General features: G+C 54.1%; 1 protein-coding gene across 2 annotated transcripts in view; it reads left to right on the forward strand.

Moving 5' to 3' along the window:
• CTSO (cathepsin O) overlaps window positions 1–6,693 on the forward strand; it is a 121,698-nt gene that overhangs the window by 61,885 nt on the left and 53,120 nt on the right. The gene's annotated exons all lie outside the window — the stretch shown is intronic.

A 6,693-nucleotide genomic window follows, 5' to 3' on the forward strand; every position in this document is an offset into this window, starting at 1 on the left:
TATAGCTTCTGCCTCCGGAGGACACACAAAGTACTACACTAAAAAGTGTAGCTCCTCCCTCCTAGCATATACACCCCCTGGATGACCAAATCTAGCCAGTTCAATGCTTTGTGTTCAGGAGGCACACATCCACATTCATGCATTCTCATCTGATTTTCATTTTAAAGAGTTTGAAGAAAAGCGGGTCCAAGCCTGGACTCCCGGCATGTCCCTTCTCACCCCACTGTGTTGGCGGTGTTGTTAAGGTTGATTTCAAGGCTGGAGCCTTACATGCCGCGCTCCTTCGCCATCCCTCGGGCTCTGGCTTGAAGTGGGAGCCAACACGGTTCTCACTGCTTTGCAGGAGACCGGTCTCCATCCGTAGCCCTTTCAGGACCCTGCCGGACGGAGCACTCATCCCTCAGGGACCTGGCCCTGCGTCTCACAAGCTAAGTATTGAGACGTTCTTGTCAGGGGGGTCCCTTGTACTTTAATGTTGGGGAGAGTGTGTTTTGTACTATTTGTGACATTTCCGGCCGGTTCTCCGGTTTTCACCAGAGAACCGCGCCGAAGGTGCCTGAGCGCCGGCCGCGTTCTAAAATTTAGGCCCCGGCTTCGGCTGCGGCCTAGTTGCGTTTTCACTGCCCCTGCATGTCAGTCATGCAGAGGGACAGTGCGGCGGCGCCCACCGGCCGTTCAGCTCAGGGGAAGACACTCCTCTCTGAGGAGATGTTTCCCTCCCCTGTATATCCCCTTGGGCCTCCGGCTCCCGCTCTTGGGCTATGTCCCGCCCCCCCTCCTCACTCCAGCGCCATTTTATCAGCGTTCTCACACTGATCGGTGCTAGCTGCTGCATCTCTGCAATCTGTCTGGGGGTCCGAGCTGTGGAATCCGGAGGGCACATAAAACGGTCTGGTAAGCCACAACCTCTGGTTGTGGACTTTATTATACACTCTCTGGGGGTCATTCTGAAGGAGTGTATTCTTTACTGCAGAGCCTCCACCTCAGCAGCATGTCTCACACTAGGAGCAAGGCTGCAAGGCTGTACTCAATATGCACTGCATGTAAGCTCGTACTGCCTGAACCGTGCACATACCCTCATTGTGATGCCTGCTCTAACATGGTGGGGCCTCAGCCTGGAGTCTCCCCAGTGGTCCCTCCGGCTGCTCCGGCCCCGGTGGCTGAACCCCCGGCTTGGGTTGAAGTGTTTTCTAAATCTATCTCCCAGTCCTTCGCCGACTCCATGGGACAGCTGTCCCGGACTCTGCTGACCATGCATCAGCCCCCTTCTCAGGGTGCCTCTGCTGCTTCGGCTCGCTCTGCAGAGCTCACAGAGGATTCTTTATCTGCTCCCAGACCCCGTCCTCCTAAGAGGAGACGCAGGGACCCCTCTCCTTCCTCGTCCCGCGACTCCGATTCACGAGTCGACCCGCAGGACGAGGAGGATGTCTTTACTGGGGGCTCGGACGCTACCTCCATGTGCCCCATTGATCTGACCGAGGGTGACGCAGATGTGAGTGACTTGATTGCGTCCATTAATTCTGTACTGGACCTCAATCCGCCAGCATCAGAGGAGCAACCCTCTCTGGCAGAAAAGCACCAGTTTACCTTGCCTAAGAGAACAAGGAGTGTGTTCTTTAACCACTCCAGTTTTCAAGCCACCGTGTCCAAGCCCAGAGCCTGTCCTGACAAACGCTTTCCAAAGCGTGGTTCTGATGACCGTTATCCTTTTCCACCAGAGGTGGTCAAGGAGTGGGCTCACTCACCAAAGGTAGACCCTCCGGTGTCTAGACTCTCAGCCCGGACAGTTGTATCTGTGGCTGATGGCACCTCAGTTAAGGATCCCACTGACCGCCAGGTTGACCTCCTGGCCAAGTCTGTCTATGAGGCGGCAGGGGCCTCGTTCTCCCCATCCTTTGCAGCAGTGTGGGCTCTCAAAGCCATCTCTGCTTCCCTAGAGGAGATGCATTCCCTCACTAGGGACTCTATGCCTGAATTGGTTGCCTTAACTTCCCAGGCTTCAGCCTTTTCAGCCTACGCCATGTCTGCCATGCTGGAGGCCTCTCACCGCACCGCGGTGGCCTCCGCTAATTCCCTCGCTATCCGCAGGATCTTGTGGCTTCGACAGTGGAGGGCAGATGCTTCCTCAAAGAAGTACCTTGCTGGGCTCCCATTTGCTGGGTCCAGGCTGTTCGGTGAACAACTGGATGAAATAATTAAGGAGGCTACTGGCGAGAAGAGTACTTCCTTGCCGCAGACTAAAACCAGGAAACCTGTCCAGGGCAGGAACCAGTCGAGGTTTCGTTCCTTTCGTTCCTCCAACTGGTCGTCCGCTAAGCCCTCGGCCTCGTCCACCAACTCAGCCAAGGACCAGAAGCCCTCCTGGCGCAAGAAGCCGCGTCCACAAAAGTCCGCAGGAGCTGCTGCCACCAAGGCAGCCTCCTCTTGACTATCTGGCCGAGCCAGCAACATCCTTGGTCGGTGGCAGGCTCTCCCACTTTGGCGACGTGTGGTTTCAACACGTCTCCGATCAGTGGGTGTGGGATATCATCTCCCACGGCTACAGGATAGAATTCTCTTCCAGCCCGCCAAACAGATTTTTTCTGTCAACTCCCCCCTGCTCCAAGGCCGCCGCCTTCTCTCAGGCCGTGGCATCCTTGCAGGCCAGCGGAGTGATTGTACCGGTTCCCGCCAGGGAACGGTTCAGAGGTTTTTACTCAAATCTCTTCCTGGTCCCCAAAAAGGACGGTTCCTTCCGGCCCATCCTGGATCTCAAGCTTCTCAACAAGCATGTTCAGGTGCGGCACTTTCGCATGGAGTCTCTGCGATCAGTCATTGCCTCAATGACCCAAGGAGATTTCCTGGCATCCATCGACATCAGAGATGCCTATCTGCATGTGCCAATTGCAGTTTCACACCAGCGTTGGCTACATTTTGCAGTCGGAGAGGAACATTTCCAATTTGTGGCTCTCTCCTTCGGGTTAGCCACGGCCCCTCGAGTATTTACCAAGGTCATGGCAGCAGTGGTTGCGGTTCTGCACCTCCAGGGGTTGGCAGAGACTCCTTACCTGGACGACCTTCTTGTCAAGGCTTCATCCAGCGCAGACTGTCAGCGGAGTGTCTCGCTCACTCTCGCCACTCTTGTCCAATTCGGGTGGCTTGTCAATCTGCCCAAGTCCACTTTGACCCCGACCCAAGAACTCATGTACCTGGGGATGCAATTCGAGACTCTGCCGGCACTTGTCAAGCTGCCCTTAGTCAAACAGCAGTCCCTCCATCTGGCGGTGCGCTCTCTGTTGAGGCCCCGCCGTCATTCCATCAGGCACCTCATGCAGGTGCCTGGTCAGATGGTGGCGTCAATGGAAGCGGTTCCCTTTGCCCAGTTCCATCTGCGTCCTCTGCAGCTGGACATTCTCCGCTGTTGGGACAAGCGGCCTTCTTCCTTGCACAGGTTGGTGGCTCTGTCGCCACAGACCAGGAGCTCTCTTCAGTGGTGGCTTCGGCCCCTCTCTCTGTCTCAGGGACGCTCCTTTCTGGCCCCGTCCTGGGTGATCCTCACCACGGATGCCAGTCTAACCGGCTGGGGAGCAGTATTTCTCCACCACCGAGCACAGGGCACTTGGACTCCGTCCGAATCAGCCCTCTCGATCAATGTGCTGGAAATCAGAGCTGTGCTCTTAGCTCTCGTAGCCTTTCACCACCTGTTGGCGGGCAAGCACATTCGAGTCCAGTCAGACAACGCGACAGCAGTTGCCTACATCAATCACCAGGGCGGGACTCGCAGCCGCCTGGCAATGTTGGAGGTTCAACGCATCCTTCAGTGGACGGAGGACTCCAAGTCCACCATATCCGCAGTCCACATCCCAGGCGTAGAAAACTGGGAGGCAGATTATCTCAGCCGTCAAACCGTGGACAACGGCGAGTGGGCTCTGCATCCGGCAGTGTTCCGGTCGATCTGCCGCAAGTGGGGAACTCCGAAAGTGGATCTAATGGCATCCCGGCACAACAACAAGGTCCCGGTTTACGTGGCTCGCTCCCACGATCCTCAGGCCTTTGCAGCGGACGCGCTGGTTCAGGATTGGTCCCAGTTCCGTCTGTCTTACGTGTTTCCCCCTCTAGTTCTCTTGCCCAGAGTCCTGCGCAAGATCAGAATGGAGGGCCGTCGGGTCATACTCATTGCTCCAGACTGGCCCAGGCGAGCTTGGTACCCAGACCTGCTCCGTCTGTCCGTAGAGGTGCCGTGGCATCTCCCGGACCGTCCAGAACTTCTCTCACAAGGTCCGTTTTTCCGCCAGAATTCTGCGGCTCTCAGATTGACGGCGTGGCTCTTGAGTCCTGGATCTTGACGGCTTCTGGTATTCCTCCCGAAGTCATCTCCACTATGACTCAGGCTCGGAAGTCTTCCTCGGCAAAAATTTACCACAGGACTTGGAGAATTTTCCTGTCCTGGTGTCGTTCTTCCGGCCACGCCCCTTGGCCCTTTGCCCTGTCGACCCTTCTGTCCTTCCTACAGTCTGGTCTGCGGCTAGGACTATCCCTCAATTCCCTCAAGGGACAGGTCTCGGCCCTGTCAGTGTTGTTCCAGCGGCGTATCGCCCGGCTGGCTCAGGTGCGCACCTTCATGTAGGGCGCATCTCACATCATTCCGCCTTACCGGCGACCTCTGGATCCCTGGGACCTTAATCTGGTCCTCACGGCCTTGCAGAAACCCCCTTTTGAGCCACTTAGGGAGGTTTCTTTGTCTCTTCTTTCACAAAAAGTGGTCTTTCTAGTGGCCATAACTTCCCTCAGGAGAGTCTCTGATTTGGCTGCGCTCTCCTCTGAGTCACCTTTTTTGGTTTTTCACCAAGATAAGGTGGTTCTTCGTCCGTCTCCGGACTTTCTTCCGAAGGTGGTATCTCCTTTCCACCTTAACCAGGATATTTCCCTGCCTTCCTTTTGTCCGGCTCCTGTTCATCGCTTTGAAAAAGCGTTGCATACTCTGGATCTGGTGCGGGCGCTCCGGATCTATGTGTCTCGCACCGCTGCTCTTAGGCGGTGCACCTCTCTTTGTGCTGACCACTGGTCAGCGTAAGGGCCTCTCGGCTTCTAAGCCGACCCTGGCTCGCTGGATTAGGTTGGCCATTTCCAATGCCTACCAGTGTTCTCAAGTGCCTTCCCCGCCGGGGATCAAGGCACACTCGACCAGAGCTGTCGGTGCCTCTTGGGCTTTCAGGCACCAGGCTACGGCTCAGCAGGTCTGTCAGGCTGCCACTTGGTCCAGTCTGCATACCTTTTCGAAGCACTACCAAGTGCATGCTCATGCTTCGGCAGATGCGAGCTTGGGCAGGCGCATCCTTCAAGCGGCTGTCGCCCACTTGTGAAGTTAGGTTTCGCCTACTTCTCAGTTTTCTGTTTATTCCCACCCATGGACTGCTTTGGAACGTCCCATGGTCTGGGTCTCCCATAAGGAACGATGAAGAAAAAGAGAATTTTGTTTACTTACCGTAAATTCTTTTTCTTATAGTTCCGACATGGGAGACCCAGCACCCTCCCTGTTGCCTCTTTGCAGTTTTCTTGTTCCGTGTGTTTTCACCGGCTTTTGTTGTAGTCAGAGGTTCCGGTTGTTCCGGGTTTTGCTCTGTCTCTACTTGTGGGTGGATGTCCTCCTTCAGCTTTTGCACTAAACTGGCTAGATTTGGTCATCCAGGGGGTGTATATGCTAGGAGGGAGGAGCTACACTTTTAGTGTAGTACTTTGTGTGTCCTCCGGAGGCAGAAGCTATACACCCATGGTCTGGGTCTCCCATGTCGGAACTATAAGAAAAAGAATTTGCGGTAAGTAAACAAAATTCTCTTTTTCCCTGTTCCATGCAGAATCGCTCGTCTTCCTGTCTGTGCCAATAGCAGCGCCGCTGACCTGTGTAGAGCCGTGCGCACAGCGGTGACGACATCGCTGTGCACACCGTTCTCCACACACATCAGCGGGCAGGCAGACAGGAGGAAATTGCGATGCTGCAGGGAACGGTTACCGGTGAGTATACCGTACTTAGTCACTGCCCTCCGCGCTGATCATGATGCGTGGGGGCAGTGAATATAGCCACACATGATCACTCTAGGCTTTAGGAGCCAGGGATGATCATGCGTTCCGGCTGTTAATTATGTGCACATCCCCCGCCCATCATCCTGCCCACCTATCAGCTCCGGCTTCAGTGCTGAGAGATGATCGGCGGGATGATGCATGCATAAGAAATGAGCGGACCCACATGGTTATGGTAGGCACTGCTACAGCCTGCGCATGCTGCTGATGACCCGCTCCACCGCAGCACCCTCATTCCCCGCATATGGACTACGAGCGCTCTATTCCAACTATAAGACACACACCCCACTTTCCTTCAACATTTGGGGGGGGTGGGAGTGCGTCTTATAGTCCGAAAAATACGGTATATTCGATATTGCTTTATTCATAAAAACCTGAATCTAATATGTTACCAGGAAATTTTTCTGAAAGCTGTAAATAAAAATCCAGCAAACAATGGTGAAAAAGTATTTTAATTTATATTTTTTTTTCTCATTTCTCTGTGAATTAAGTTATTTAAATGGTCCCATTTAAAACTGCAAGGTGTCCTGAAAAAATAAAAAAACAAGTCTTCCTACAGCTACAGTAGATCAATTGCAAAATGTAAAAGTTATGGCTCTTGCAAGAAGATAAAAAAAAAAAACAAAAAAAAAACAC

This window comes from Anomaloglossus baeobatrachus, chromosome 1 (assembly GCF_048569485.1).
Source record: "Anomaloglossus baeobatrachus isolate aAnoBae1 chromosome 1, aAnoBae1.hap1, whole genome shotgun sequence".
Lineage (NCBI taxonomy): Eukaryota > Metazoa > Chordata > Amphibia > Anura > Aromobatidae > Anomaloglossus > Anomaloglossus baeobatrachus.